Raw genomic sequence first — 16,549 nt, forward strand, 5'->3', positions numbered from 1 at the left:
AGTTACATCTTCAGTACTTTTTTTTTTTTTTTTTGAGGCTGGGTCTATGTACCTAATCTTGCTAAGGGGTTGAGGCTTGTCTTGAACTTGCAATCCTCCTACCTCAGCCTCCTGAGTCACTGAGGTTACATTTTGCATCAACTTGCCCAGCACCAATCTTATTTTTTAAATGCTGACATCTCAACTGGATTTAGTCTGTGATACCAGGGGGTGAATAATTATGAGGAAACAATTGTTACTATTCTCAGCTGTTTGAACTAACACACTGAATCCCAAAACCTCTAAAAATTTTAACTATTTTGATGGATTCAGACTGCTTCAAAATCATGTTCCTCTTTTTGAGCCAAACAGCATCCATCTATTCCCAAATCTAATAGCTAGAGTTTTGCTGATAACATTTATTAAAGCTTCAAGTTTCTCTTAGTGAGTCAGTTTCTCCTCCAGGATTTGACTAGCCAACTGACACCCAATTATTCACCCTCCTCCACATACTGAATGGCTTGGTCATGTGGCAAATCAATGTGCTTTTACAGGTAACTCCCTCCATAAAAATCACAGTATTGTACAAAGATGAAATAATGGTGCATTAAACCTGCTCTCTGTTTTCTGACTGCACAGCCAAATAAATTTTCCCATCACCCTTGAATCTAGGGGTGGCATCAGGCCAGTTTTTCCTGGTGGGATGGCAGAGAATTGATGTATCACTTTCAGTGTGCTATCTCTACTCTCTGTATTCTGTTTCTCACTGCCAGCTGGAGACCACTGCCCAGGATAAAGAGACACACTTTACAAGAAAGGGGAAAAATTATATAAAACATGTGGCAAAGGCTTAGCACACTGGGAACAAAAAATAAGACTGTTATCAGAGGCTGAAGAGATGGTGAACTTTATCACATAAAGGCAAAACATTTGGCAAAATTCTTGCCTGCAATTTCCTGTGGAAAGATCACGTGTCTATTAAACTGGTAGCTGTGGGTAAGAGACTGAGATGCATCAAAATATTAGTGTCTAATGGCTGTTACGGAATCCTTTTGTGAAAGTATTATAAGGAAAAAACACATGCAGGAGAGAGTTGTCCGGTTTGCAAGCAAAAAAGGAAAAGAAAGAGAATATTAACTTCTTCTGACCTCAAAACAATGGGAAGGCTTGAATCACAGGAGTCACACTAGAACACAAGCATGCAGGGGACAGTCTTTCCAGAAACTACGAAAAAAAATGTGGCCAAATTTATTATTGTTGCTCAGTTTAACTATAAAAATCAAGAAATCATATGAAAGAATGTTTTTCAGAAATAAGACAACAGCATGGGCTGTGACCTTTGAGAGAAGGGGAATAAGCAAGAATGATCTGATTACTGTACCAAACTTACTACCTAGAGGTAGGTTCCAAACAAAACAATCAAAGAGAAAAAACTAAAACAGTAGCTCCAACCCCTCACTGAGTTGAGAAAATAAGTTTGAACTTCACAGACCAAGGTTACTAGAAGTGGCATCATTGAGTACTCAAGAGAAGGATGCTGTGTAGAAAGACGGCTACTGTGATATGCTGAAGGATTATTTTAGGTCTCCAGCTAACTTATCTGAGCTTGTGTGAAAAACTTAAAAAAAAATGACATGATGCCAGGAAAATATCTGGAGAGTAGCTCGGATAATGTTCAAGGCCAATGTTTGCAATAATCTGTGTTCCCACCTGTCAAAAAGGAAAGGGCACATAATGTCATAAGCATCATGTAGTAACCTAGAAGGCTGAATCTTACTACTGGGGAAAATTAACCTTAGGGAGAAAAAAAAGACTTTTCTGGATGCCATGAGCAAAGAATTAGCCTCAGAAGACCTATTCTAAGTAATTTAACAACATGTCACAACAAAATATAACACTATTTAAAATAATAACATCAAAATCCAAAACCTACCAATGGGGAAAAAAAAGTTGATCATACCCCAACAAATTACCAAACCTGAAACATAAAAAAATATTATTCATAGGCTGAATAAAAATGGATCAGCATGTTTAAAGTATGAAAGTAGAAAATGCCAACCTTTGATTTCATAATAAGTTAAAAAATAAAGCCCCAAACAAAAATTTTGGATAAAAATGTAAGGAGATCCACTTCCCTCAGAGTTGCATTTTAAGAACATTTTGATAAAGATCTTCAAGTAGAAGGAACATAAGAATAACTAGACAAAATAAGGAAGACACTCCAGAGATGGCAAATATGCAGAAAAAGAAATTAAGATTTTTTATTAATTTGCTTAATTTCTCTTGAAGATAAGCATTTAAACCAACATTAATATGTTATGAGGTCTATTCAATTTAAAAATAAACTGCAGACCAACAGCACAAGTAAAGAAACAGGAAATGGAACTATATAAGTGTAAGATTTTTACACAATGTGTACAGTATTGGAAAAATAGACTACTAATTTAAAGAAGTATATTATAAACTGCAGAGCAAACATTAAGAAATATAAATAAAAAAGAGATAAATTAAATATGGAAATAAAAAAACAGAAGTGTTAAAGGTAAATTTTGGGAAAACAATTAATCTAAAGCAAAAGAGGAAATGATCTTTCTGAAAGATAGTCAAGTTAAACTCAGCTATAAACTGCATGTAAAAAAAAACCCTCTTAGTTTAAAAGATGCGAAGATATTAAAATTAAAAGAATGAAAAGTAGTATGAAAGTATCATTTAAAAAAAGAGTATCTGGGATTATAGAACAAAATTTATTAGCAATGATAAAGAGGTATCTTTATAGTTAAAAATCAGTAAGTTCTTGAAGATAATATAAAAAATCTAAATACATATGAAGTTAATAACAAAATTTTTATTATTGATTTAAAAAATAAATGACAACAGAATGCATCACAATTCTTATTACATGTATACAACACAATTTTTCATATTTCTGGTTCTATATAAAGTATGTTGACATCAATTCGTGTCTTCATACATGTACTTTGGATGATGATGTCTATCACATTTCACTGTCCTTGCTAATCTCCTGCCCCCTCCTTTTCCCTCCCACCTCTCTGTCCTATCTGGAATTCATCTATTCCTCCCATGCTCCCTCTCCCTACCCCACTATAAGTCAGCCTCCTTATATCAGAGAAAACATTAGGCATTTGGCTTTTGGGGATTGGCTAACTTCACTTAGCATTATCTTCTCTAACTCCATTCATTTACCTGAAAATGACATGATTTTATTCTCTTTTATTGCTGAGTAAAATTCCATTGTGTATATATGCCACATTTTTTTTTCATCCATTCATCCACTGAAAGGCATCTAGTTTAGCTCCACAGTTTAGCTATTGTGAATTGTGCTGTTATAAACATTGATGTGGCTGTGTCCCTGTAGTATAATTTTTAAAAACATTTTAAAAATCACTACTATATTTGGAGATTAAAATGTATCAGCATTTGACAGTAGGTTTTATATAAGTAAAGTACCAACTTGCTCTAAATGATATATAAAGAACATTTTACCCAACAATAGGAAAATTTCGAACAAAAAGGAGCTGTTTTTAAATGCACAATGAATATTTGAATATTCACCAAAATAGAACATATTCTGGCCATAAAGCAAATTTCATTAAATTAAAAGGAATCAAATCTTTAAAACATTCTATTTGAATCCAATGAAATTAAATAAGAACTCAATCACAGTAAATATCTGGAAAATATTTATGTACTTGTAAAGTAAGTAACAAATTTCAGGGGAGATCATGAGTCAATTAAGAAATCATAATAAAATTTAGAATATATTTTAAAATGAAAACAAATTATTCAAATTTATGGGGTGTTTGCACAGAGGATATTTTTATGGATCACTTCTTAGAACAGAAGAAGGACTTCAAATCAATTATCAAATTTTCTACTTTAAGAAAACAGAAATGAAAGACCAAACAAATTATATTCAAAATAAGCAGAAGGTAGAAAAATTAGAACAATAGAAACTAAAGAAATTAAAATAGAAAATATTAATATAACAAAATTTAATTATTTGAAAAAAATCAGTAAATTTGATAAATAGGCTAATAGGGATAAGGAAAATATAAATTACTAGTATCAAGAAGGAAAAGGGTCATCTGTATAGTTGCTATAGGCATTAAAATGATATGCTAATAAATCTCACAATGTCAGTAAAGTAGAAATATTCCTTGAGAAATTAAACTACCTGAGGTCAGTAAAGAATAAATGGCAAAAAAATCACATAATTTCCAAATCTTTTACACAAGGAAAAGTTCATGCCATGTTGGCATCATTGGAAATTATCTTAAATGACTAAAGAAGAAATCGTAATTACTTATAAAAACTCTTCCAGAAAACAGGAGAGAGCACTTTTCCACTTAACATATAAGGGGTATTATTACTTGGATTCAAAACCAGACAAAGACATTTACATCACAAGGAAAGAAAACTCAAGATTAATTACAGGTCAAACATCACAGAGCAGAGAAACTCACAAATAAGACACAGAATTTCTTTTATTAGAATTTAGCAACAAAAATTAATTAATAAAGGGAATAGAGAACAAGATAACAAGATATGATTATTGCAGGATAGTAATATTGCCTTAGCATTAGAAATTCAAATAATGCAATCTGCCTTATTAACAGAAAAACAAAAGTAAAATAGAATAAAGAAAGCAGGGAGGGAAAAAAAGAGGAACAGGGAAGAAAAAATTAAAATATAAAGACTCACTACCTACAGAAATTTTTTTCTTACAAAGGTAAAACCATAGTCACAGGGTAAAATAAACAACCAATCAATCTAGAAATATAAGCAAAGTTCTTAAAATCTAGTTAAGCACATTTACAAAAAGCCTATAGTTAATACTATGCTTCATGGTAAAAGATGGCATACTTGTCCTCAAAAGTAAAGGAAAAGGAAAAAAACACATGGCTTCATCACTTTTATTCAGCAACATTCTGAATGTAATAAAGGAAATTTCAGATTGGAAATGGAAAAATGAAAATATTTCAGGTACATTAAACATGACAATCTACATAGAAAATATCAAAGTTACTGAAACTAGTTAATGAGTGTATGAAGGTCATGGGATACAAGGTCAGTATAAAAATCAAGTGCATGCATGACATATTTAAGATTAGCATTCTGACAATATTAATTCTGCCTATCCAATAACATGGGAGATCTTTGCATTTTGTAAATGGTTCTTCAATTACTTTCTTTAATGTTCTGCAGTTTTCAATGAAAAGGTCTTTCACCTCCTTTTTTTTTTTTTTTTTTAGGTTGCTTCCCAAGCATTTTCTTTTTAATTTATTTTTAAGGCTACTGCGAATGGGATAGTTTTCCTAATTTCTCTTTCAGCTAATTCATCATTTTTACATAGCAACACAGTTGATTTATGGATATTAATTTTAAATCCTGATATTTGCTGTATTTGTTTATGAGTTGTAGAAGTTTTCTGATAGAGTTTTGGGAATCTGCAAAATATAGGATCATGTCCTTGGCAACAGAAATTGTTCGAGCTCTTCTTTTTCTCCCTTTAATTTCTTTCTTTTACCTTATTACTCTCACTAGAGTTTCAAGGACTGTGTTGAATAGAATTGGTGGAAAAGGGCATCTCTGTCCTCCTCCACTTTTTAGAAGGAATATTTTCAATTTTTTCTCCATTTAGAATGATGTCAGCCTTAGGTTTAGCATACATATTTTTTTCCAATATTGAGGTTTATTCCTACTATCCTCAGTTTTTCAAGTGTTTTGAACATGAATGGATACTGAATTTTGACAAATGTTTTTTCTTCATTTATTGAGATATTCATGTGATTCTTGTCTTCAAGTATATCGATATGTTGAAATATGCTTATTGTTTTCTGTGTCCCTGTGATGAAACCCACTTGATCATGGTGCACTCTTTTAAATATGATTTTGTATGTGATTTGCCAGAATTTTATTAAGAATTTCTGCATTTATGTTCATCAGGGAGATTGATCTGAAGTTTTCTTTCCTTGATCTGGCTTTGTCTGGTTTTGGTACCAGGGGGATACTAGCTTCATAGAATGAGTTGGGAAGGGTTCCTTCCTTTTCTATTTCATGAAATAATTTGAGGAGGATTGATGTTAGTTCTTGAAGGTCTGGTAGAATGCAGCTGAGAATCTGTATGGCCCTGGGCTTCTCTTCACTGATAAGCTTTTGATAACATTTTCAATGCAATTTCTATTAAAATTCCAATGATGTTCTTCAGAGAAATAGAAAAAGCAGTCAATCGTACAGATGCTGCTCTGGACCCGTGCCTGTGTGGACCCTCCCATGCCCCTGCCCATCAAGCAACAAGGGGTTCCCGTAGCTGCCTCCATCTTGGGACACTGCTACTACTGCCAAATTCCCTTTCACATGGTAGCCTGCACCAGGGGACACTGCTCAGGGTCTGGAAACAGTCACTCACCACACGTCATGGCACTGCATCACCTAAGACACCACACAATGCCGCCACATGGTCCCCTCTTATGGCCCCATCTCTGAAAGTGGTCACCTCCATCTTAGGACATCTTCGTGGTCATCTTGGGTTATCTCTGCTGCCCACATCGCCATCTTTAGGTGGGGCAACTCCCATCTTGGGACACTGACTGTGGCCTAAAAGCAATATCAAGGTGCCTACAGTTCCATAACCCCCCACCTCCACATCATAGCCACTAACTGGATAGATTACCTGAGGGCCTGTAGCTCTCAAAGCTAGGTATAGATCTGCCTGATACAGAACAGCTCTCTGCAACAGGTGTGCATGCCTTGGAACTCAGCCTGCATGGTCTTCAGAGAGAAAGTTTCTTGATTGAAAAGTATAAAAGGATGGGGCTCCTGAGAGATACAGTTTAGAGACCAGAAATCATGGGCTTTACAGGCAATCTAAGGGGCTAAGAACAGGTGCCCACATCACACGAGTGAGCCCCAAAGGAGATCCTTGGGGTGCAGTCTTCTAATGGGGAGCAGCAAGTACTATACCCACCTCCAGGAGTTCCTCCTTCATGACTAACCCTCCTACACCAATAACCTTCACCACCCTGGGGGTGGAGATACCAACAAACAACAGACAACCCCACCTACTGGATGAGAAGGGAAGCAGGAAAGACACAGAATTCCAACAAAAACAATTACTCAATGTTCCTTTGAGATATTTTTAGTTTTGTTGTACATTCTTTTATCTTTCATCAATATATTTTTTCCTTATTAATTTCTTTGTATATTTTCTCTATCTATTCTCTTCCCTCTTTCCTGGAGAATCCTTTTCTCTCTATAATCCTACTACCAGTCAACTTCTTTTGATTCCTTATACACACTTCCTTAGATCTAATACTTCTATATCCTCACCTCCAACCTCTTTAATTCATTCTACACCTGCTGGTTCTCCTTTTGTCCACCATTAGAAATTGAAGACCCTTTCACAAACCTATTGTGTGTATTGCAGACAATAATTGAACACATAATTTTCTCTATTGCTACAAAACTCTAAACATCTTAATAGGAGCTATTTGGTTTAAGGTTGCATATTGTTTGCATTGAGACCTGTTAATACTAATATCCCCCCAAAGGAGAGGTACTGGATTTTAAAGGCTGCAATAAAATGAAGCAAAAGACCAATTTAGATCTCAGAGAATTTTTCTAAGGAGACTCTCAAAAAAGTAGGTATAGTGGGATACCATTTCAGATCTCAGTAGATTTTTTCTGCAGAGACCCTCAAAGTTAGAAGGGCTTGGAATAACATATACCAAGCCTGAAAGAAAATAGATGCCAACCAAGAATTTTATATCCAGAAAAATTAAGCTTTAGAGTTGAGGATGAAATAAAACCTTCCAGGACAAATGAAAGTTAAAAGAATTTACAACTGGAAAGCCTGAACTACAGAACATCCTCAGCAAAATATTCCATAAGGAGGAAATGAAAAATAACAATAAAAATCAGCAAAGGGAGGAATGACACTCAAGGGAAAGCCAGTCAAAGAAGAAACCACGTCAAGTTAAAAACTGAAAATAAAAATGACCAGGAATACAAACAATATCTCAATAATGACCTTGAATGTTAATGGCCTAAACTTAGCAATCAAAAGACATAGATTATCAGATTGGATCAGAAAGAAAAGAAACAAAAATATGTTGCCTTCGAGGAACTCATCTCATAGGAAACATCATCCACAAACCGGAGTTGAAAAGTTGGGAAAAAACATACCACTCATATGGACTGTGGATACAAACAGGGGTTTTCATCCTTATCTCAGAAAAAGTAGACATCAAGTCAAAGTTAGTCAAAAGGGATAAAGAAGGATATTTCATACTGCTTAAGGGAAACAAAACATAATCAAGATATAACAATTGAAAATATATATGCTCCAAACAATGGAACATCTACATACGTCAAACAAACTCTTCTCAATTTCAAGAATCAAATAGACCACAACAAGATAATACTGGTAGACTTTAATACACCTCTTTCACCACTGGATAGATCTTCCAAACAAAAACTAAACAAAGAAACTATAGCTCTCAATAATACAATAAAAAATTTAGCCTTAACAGACATATAGAGAACATTTCATCCATCAACAAGTGAATACACTTTCTTCTTAGCAGCACATGGATCCTTCTCTAAAGCAGACCATATATTATGCCACAAAGCTACACTTAGAAAATGAAGAAAAAAAAATAGAGCTACTACCCTGCATTCTACCAGATCATAATGGGATGAAATTAGAAATCAATGATAAAATAAATAATAAAAGCTACTCCCAACACCTGGAGGCTAAATAACATGCTATTGAAAGAACAATGGATAGCAGAAGACATCAGGGTGGAAATTAAAAAATTCTTAGAGGTAAATGAGAGCACTGATACAACATCAAAATCTCTGAGACACTATGAAGGCAGTGCTAAGAGGAAAGTTCACTGCATTGAGTTCATTCCTTAAAAGCATAAGAAGTCAACAAATAAATGACCTAAGATTATACCTCAAAGCCCTAGAGAAGGAAAAACGATTCAACACCAAAAGTAGAAGATAGGAAATAATTAAAATCAGAGCTGAAATCAAAGACACTGAAACAAAATAAACAATTTTAAAAAATTGATAAAACAAAAAATTGGTTCTTTGAAAAAAAAATAATAAAATTGATAAACCCTTGGCCACACTAACAAAGAGAAAGAGAGAAAACTCAAATTAATAAAATTCATGATGAAAAAGGAAACAACACAGTGGACACTATCAAAATACAAAAGATGATTAGAAACTATTTTGAAAATTTATATTCCAATAAAATAGAAAATCTTAAGAACATCAACAAATTTCAAAAGATATATGGTCTACCCAAACTGAATCAGGGGATATAAACAACTTAAACAGAGCAATCTCAAGAAATGAAATAGAAGATGACATCAAAATTCTACTAACAAATAAAAGTGCATCACCAGATGGATTCACAATGGAGTTCTACAAGGCCTTCAAATAAGAGCTAATACCAATATTCCTCAAATTATTCCATGAAATAGAAAAGGAGGGAACCCTTCCAAACTCATTTTATGAGGCCAATATCACTCTGATACCAAAACCAGACAAAGACACATTAAGGAAAGAAAACTTCACACCAATATCTCTAATGAACATAGCTGCAAAATTTTTCAATACAATTCTGGCAAATTGAAAAAAAAACATATTAAACGACCAAGTTGGGTTCATCCCAGGGATGCAAGGTTGGTTCAAAATATAAAAATCAATAAATGTAATTCATCACATCAATAGATTTGAAGATAAGAATCTCATGGTCATCTCAATAGATGCAGAAAAGGCATTCAACAAATACATCACCACTTCATGTTCAAACCACTAGAAAAACTAGGGATAATAGGAACATACCTCAACATTGTGAAAACTATCTATGCTAAGCCCAAAGCCAACATCATTCTAAATGGAGAAAAATTGAAAGCATTCCTGCTAAAAACTGGAACAAGGCACTACTTCTATTCAACATAGCTCTGTTTATAGCATCTCAATTCACAATAGCCAAACTGTGGAAACAGCCTACATGCCCTTCAGTAGATGAATGGATAAAGAAACTGGTATATAGAACACAATGGAATACTACTCAGCCCTAAAGAAGAATGAAATAGTGGCATTTTTAGGTAAATGGACAGAATTAGAGAAAATCATGCTAAGCAAAGTATGTCAATTTTAAAAAAATCAAAGGTCAAATGTTTTGTCTGATAAGTGGATGCTGATTCATAATGAGCAAAAGGGCAAGGCAAAAAGGGAGGAACTTTGGATTGAGCAGAGAAGAAGGAAGGGAAGGAGAAGAGAAAAAGGAAAGTGGGGAGGATGGTAGAATGATATGGACATAATTACCCCTATGTATAGGTTATGAATGCACAAATGGTGTAACTCTAACTCTATATTTTGTACAATCAGAGAAATAAAAAAAAAATTGTGCTCCATTTATGTTAAAAAAAATAAAGTAAAAATTATCTTAAAAAAGAAAAAGAAATAAAAAAATTCATTTGGAAAAATAAGAGGCCAAGTATAGCCAAAGCAATCCTTAGTGAGAAAAGTGAAGAAGGAGGTATCATAGCAACAAACCTCAAATTATACGACAGAACTATAGTAACAAAATGGCATGATATTGGCACCAAAACAGACATAAAAACCAATGAAACAGAATAGAAGACACAGAGATAAACCCACATAAATCCAGTTAATCTTATACTAGACAGAGGCACAAAAACATACATTGGAGAATAGATAGCCTCTTCAACAAATGGTGCTGAAAAAACTGGAAATCCTTTGTAAGGGAACAAAATTTAACCGTATCTCTCACCCTGAACAAAACTCAACTCAAAGTGAATCAAAGACCTAGAGACCCTGCACCTAGTAAAAGAAAATGTAGGCCCAAATTTTCATCATAGTGGCTTAGGAACCGAATTCCTCAACCAGACTCCTAAAGCACAGGAAGTGAAATCCAGAATCAATAACTCGGAGGAATCAAACCAAAAACTTCTTCACAGCAAAGGAAATAATGAAGAGCATGAAGAGAGAGCATACATAATAGGAGAAAATCTTTGACACCTGCATCTCTGATGCAGCATTAATCTCTAGGATACAAAAAGAACTCAAAAAGCTGAACACCAATAAAACCAAATAACTCAGTTGATAAATTGACAAAGGAACTGAACAGAATAAATATGACTGATCAATAAATATGCAGAAAAGTGTTCAACATCACCAGCAATTAGAGAAATGCAAATTAAGACTACACTGAGATTTCATCTCATTCCAGTCAGAATGGCAATTATCAAGAATACAAATAACAATGAATGTTGATGAGGATGTGGGGGAAAAGGCACACTCATTTGTTGCTGGTGGGACTGCAAATTGTCACAACCAAGCAGTATGGAGATTCCTCAGAAAATTTGGAATGTAACCAGAATTTGACCCTGCTATCCCCCTCCTCAGCATATACCCAAAGGACTTAAAATCAGCATACTATAGTGATGCAGCCACATCATTGTTCATAGCATCTCAATTCACAAGAGCTAAGGTATGGAACCAAAGTAGGTGCCCTTTAAGAGATGCATGGAAAAAAGAAAATGTGGTACATATACACAATGGAATGTTACGCAGCCATAAAAAGAAATGACTTTATGACTTTTGCTGGATGGATGATTTTATGACTTTTGTAAGTAGATGGATCTGGAGACTATTATGCTAAGTAAAATAAGCCAATCCCCCCAAAAAACAAAGGTCAACTGTTCTCTATGATATGCAGATGCTAATACAAAACAAGGGTTGAGAATAAAATTCCAGTGGATGAGACAAAGAAGAATTAGTGGAAGGAAGTAGGGATAGGAGTAGGAAAGACAGTAGAATGAATCGTATGTAACTTCCCAATGTTCACATATGAATACACCACAGTGAAACTCCATGACATGTACAACTACAAGAATGGGAATGCATACTATATGTACGTGTAATATGTCAAAATACTACTGTCTTGTATATCTAAAATGAACAACAAAAAAGGTAAACAGTTGAAATAAAATAAATACCATTTGTGACAGCATCATAATAAGAAGCACCAAGAAATAAAAGTTCATTAAACATGAACAAGATTGAATTTAAATTATCAAGCATTGTTTAGAAAATTTAAGGAAAATGAAAAGAAGTGGAAACAAATACATCTTCATGGAGTCAAATTCAAAAGAATATCATTAAGATGTTCATTTTCCCAAAAGTGATCATCTACAGATTCAGGGTAATTTTATTCAAAATTTCAATCGGGTTTCTTTTCTCTTTTTCATTTTTGGTAGAAATTTTTGACATAAATTCTTAAAATTTCAGAAAAATGAAAACAAACCAAAATACTTGACACAATTTTTAAAATAAAAACCAAGATGGAGTTCTTCCTGCAAAAGACTAAGTCTAGTGTAACAATAAAGAACAACGTGTTGCAGTACTGATATATTGACAGATATGTAAAATAGAACAATAGTTCTAAAGGAAGACAATACCTATCTGGTATACTGATATTTGAAAATGCTTCCAAGGTAATTTGGTGGAGAAAGGATATTCATTTTGTAGAATCAGAGAATTCACAATCGATAGGATTGATATTCATGTGCCAAATTATGAATTCTCATTCTCACCAGACACCAAAATGTTGATTGAAATCAGTCCTTTGATTCAAATATATAAGAGCTACAACAATAAAAATTCTAGGGGAAATCATAGTAAAAGACCTTTGTAACCTTGATAATAACAATGATATCTTCCAATGGACACACAGAGCAAAACCCATAAAAAAATGATATATTGAACTTATCTAAATCAAAAACTTCTGCTCAATGGGTGATGGAAATGTAAAGGCAAGTCACTGAGAGAAAATATTTGCAATATAAATATTTTACAAATCACCATTTTCCCCCAATGTATGTATGCAGAACTCCATAACTCAGTAAGATAAAGCAGGAAAAAGAAATATTTTAAGAGACACTTTATAAAAGAAGATATATAAGTGCATAAAAAGACATATAGCATGATCATCACAGGAAGGAAATAAACATCACAAAATATCACAACATACACTTTCTAGAATAGCTAACATCAAAAAGACTGACGACATCACATGTTGGAGGGAATAGCTGAAACTCATAAATTGCTGGTAGGAATGTATAATCATACAATCATTTTGGCAGTTTCTTGTAAAGTCAAACATACACTTACCATATTTATTGCTCCTATATTTATCAAAAAGCAATGAAATCATGTTTCCACAAAGATTTGCACACAGATGGTCATAGGGGGTAGGTCATGACAGTCAAAAACTGGAAACAACCCAAATGTTCATCAAGATGGTAAAGGAGAAAGAAATTTGCAACATTCATATGACAGAATACTACTCAGCAAAATTTTTTTTTTAATTTTAAAAAGGACTACTGATAAGCTGAATCTCAAAATTACAAGCTAAGTAAAAATAAGCTAGACACAAAATAATGCATGTTTTATTTTTCCTTTTATAAAAAAGTTGTCCATATAGTAAAATAATCATCAGTGACAAAAATCAGATCAGGAGTTGTCTGAGGCTGGGGGATGGAGCAAAGTTTGACTGCAAAGGTACATGGTGGAACATTTTAGTGTTCCCGGAGTGTTTTATGTCAGAACTGTGGTAGAAGTTATACAATATTAAATTTTGTAAACATCAGGTTGTATGCATAAATTTGGTAAATTTAATTATATGTAAACTGTAGCTCAATGGATGACAGAAAATACACCTTTGCTATAAAGATTATCTGTGTTGCCTTTCTACTGAGTCTTAGTGGCTTCAGTGTCACCACAATTAATTTAAAAGGTGGAAACCCAGAGTGGAGGAAACAAAAACATAAATTAGAATTAAAAATATATTAAAAAACTTAGATAGGATCATCCCTACTACCACATGAAATTATTTGATACTTTGAAATTTACAACAAACTTTGTCCTCCAAACTTCCACGTATAGGAAACTAGCTTTGAAGTTATACAGTTGTCTCACGCTAGATGTTGTGGACGAGGTCCTTGTAGAGCCAGGGCCAGAAAGATCATTTCTTTTCCTCTGGGTTCCAAGGGCTGCAGAAGAGAATTTACTCAGTCACCCATTCTTCCTCTTATTAACCCATGTTGACACATTGCTGTTTTTATTTCATGCATGTATGTGGTAGGGGGAGTTTACTTTTTTGTTATGGGCAGCCAGAACTCAGGGAATTCTATCATGAACAAATGGAAAGGACCTTTCAAGTCCAGGAGATCCTGGATTCTGAGGAGATACACTGCTAGATTGGACCTTAGGTTTTCTCCCTTGGGATTAGAGTTACTATGTGCCACGTACGGGTAGACGACTGTGGTGGATTTGTGTGAAACAATTTGCAAAATGTTCACCAGGTTTGGTTTTTCTTGTTTGCCTGAAGCTGAACATCACAGCATATCACATATACATTTGCCAACTCTTTGCATGTTGCCCAGGCATGGTATCGGGGACCTGCAGCGAAATGGGAGTAGTGGTGGTCTTTTTCGGTCTCCTGTGTGTCTTCTCTATCTACATCTACACTCTCACAATTTCCCTGACTGAAGACTACACAGAGACGACCAGGGAGACCATGGGATTGACACAATGAAGACAGATTGCTCTCAGCCACAGCCAGCTAATGTGAATGTCTGGCTGAAGCTACATTCCCATCAGTACAATGTCCCTCATATCACCCACACCACACTTGCAAATATCCAAGGACTATAATAGGAGCCAGAAATACATTTTCATTGTGTAAAGCTACAGATATTTGGGGATTATTTTATATAATATAATGTATCCTAATTAATACAAATGCATTCATAAAATGGGAAAATGGGTTAAGCAGGTAAATTCTAGACTCAGAAAGCCAGGCAAGAACAGCGGTATTGGGGGCTTGGCATTCTTCAAGATTTCCTTATGCCTTACAGTACTCAAATGTTTCAGTTTCCAAAGGGATTTGATTCAAACTTGGAACTCTCAGCCACTTCCTGGTTTGCATCCTTCTTTCCATTCATTCCTTTACTCTCCATTGCGTTTCTACATGAACCAACTTCTATGCTGGGTATTGGGAAATAGAAGACAGCAGAAACACACTTCACAGCAACGTCCATTAGAAACATTTTTTGCAACCTTGTATTTGCAATACCATATTTTCTATAAAAAATAAATAAAAAAACATACATTGATGGGTAAACAGGAAGCCTGTCTCTATCTGTCTTTCTCTCTCTCTGTTCTTAGGTAGCATTGGGAATTGGACCCAGTATGTTCTACCACTGAGCTACATCCCCAGCCATTTTTATTTTGAGGTAGCTCAGGCTTAACTCAAAGTTGTGATCTTCTTGCCTCAGATTCCTGAGTTGCTGGGATCAGAGGCATGTGCCACTACATCTGGCAAGAGAGCAAGGCTCTTAAGGGTGAAGTAATCATGCCAGATAGAATCTAGTGTGAATTTAAAGGCTCCATAAAGAATGTAAAAGAAAAAGGTGCGTGGTCCACTTAGGTATTTCCCCTGAGAACCTTCCAATGAATGGTTATCATAGTAATTCATTCATTCCTCCATTCATTCAGCAAACCCAAACCTGCTTTCAGTTATAGAGATGAGCTTTGTGGACTTGTTACCATGTTAGGTACTGGTACTGGTTAGGTTACGTCATTGCTGTGATGAATTACCTCAAACTCAATGGCTTAGAATAAAATAAACTTACAATCTGACAGTTTAGTAGGTCAGAACTGCAGCATAACCTGATAGACTAAAATCACCGTGTCTACTGTGCTGCATTCCTTTTCATAAATTTTAAGGGACAGTTAATTTCCTTACATTTTTAAGTTTCTAACAGCCATTAACATTCCTGAGCTCATGGTCTCCTCTCCCCATCTATTAAGCAACAATGGGTCAAGTTTTTCTCACATCGTATCACCCTGACCTTAAAATGTGCCTCTCCCTTCTACTTTTAAGAATCTTACTCATTTCATTGTCCCCACCTGGATAATTTAACATAATCTCCCCATTTTAAAGTCTTGATTTGTTCATATCTGCAAAAGCTCAAGGACGTTAGCATGGTCGCAGCTCCTGGGGTTAGCAGCAGTTGACATTTTCAGCAATTTTTTGCCTGCCATAGGCATTTATCAGAAAAGTCAGTTTTTACTTATGGGGTCCACAATAGTGCCTCACTGGCTCTCCCCCTAATACAATCAGCTGCTTTACTATCAAGCCAGCAATATACTGTTTTTGAGAAAGAAGTTAATTGTTTTAGCCTGGCATGGTGGTGCATGCCTGTAATCTCAGCAGCTAGGGAGGCTGAGGCAGGAAGATCATGAGTTCGAAGCCAACCTCAGCAATTTACCAAGGTACTAAGCAACTTATCAAGGTCCTAAGCAACTCAGCAAGACCTTGTGTCTAAAAAAAATATATGGAAAGGGGGCTGGATCAGTGGTTAAATGCCCCTGGGTTTAATTCCTGGTACTAAAACAAACAGAAGGAAAGAAAGAGAGAGAGAGAGAGAGAGAGAGAGAG

This window comes from Marmota monax, unplaced genomic scaffold, assembly GCF_021218885.2.
Source record: "Marmota monax isolate L192 unplaced genomic scaffold, Marmota_monax_Labrador192_F-V1.1 WCK01_AAM20220418_F8-fsc00017, whole genome shotgun sequence".
In the NCBI taxonomy this organism is placed as follows: domain Eukaryota; kingdom Metazoa; phylum Chordata; class Mammalia; order Rodentia; family Sciuridae; genus Marmota; species Marmota monax.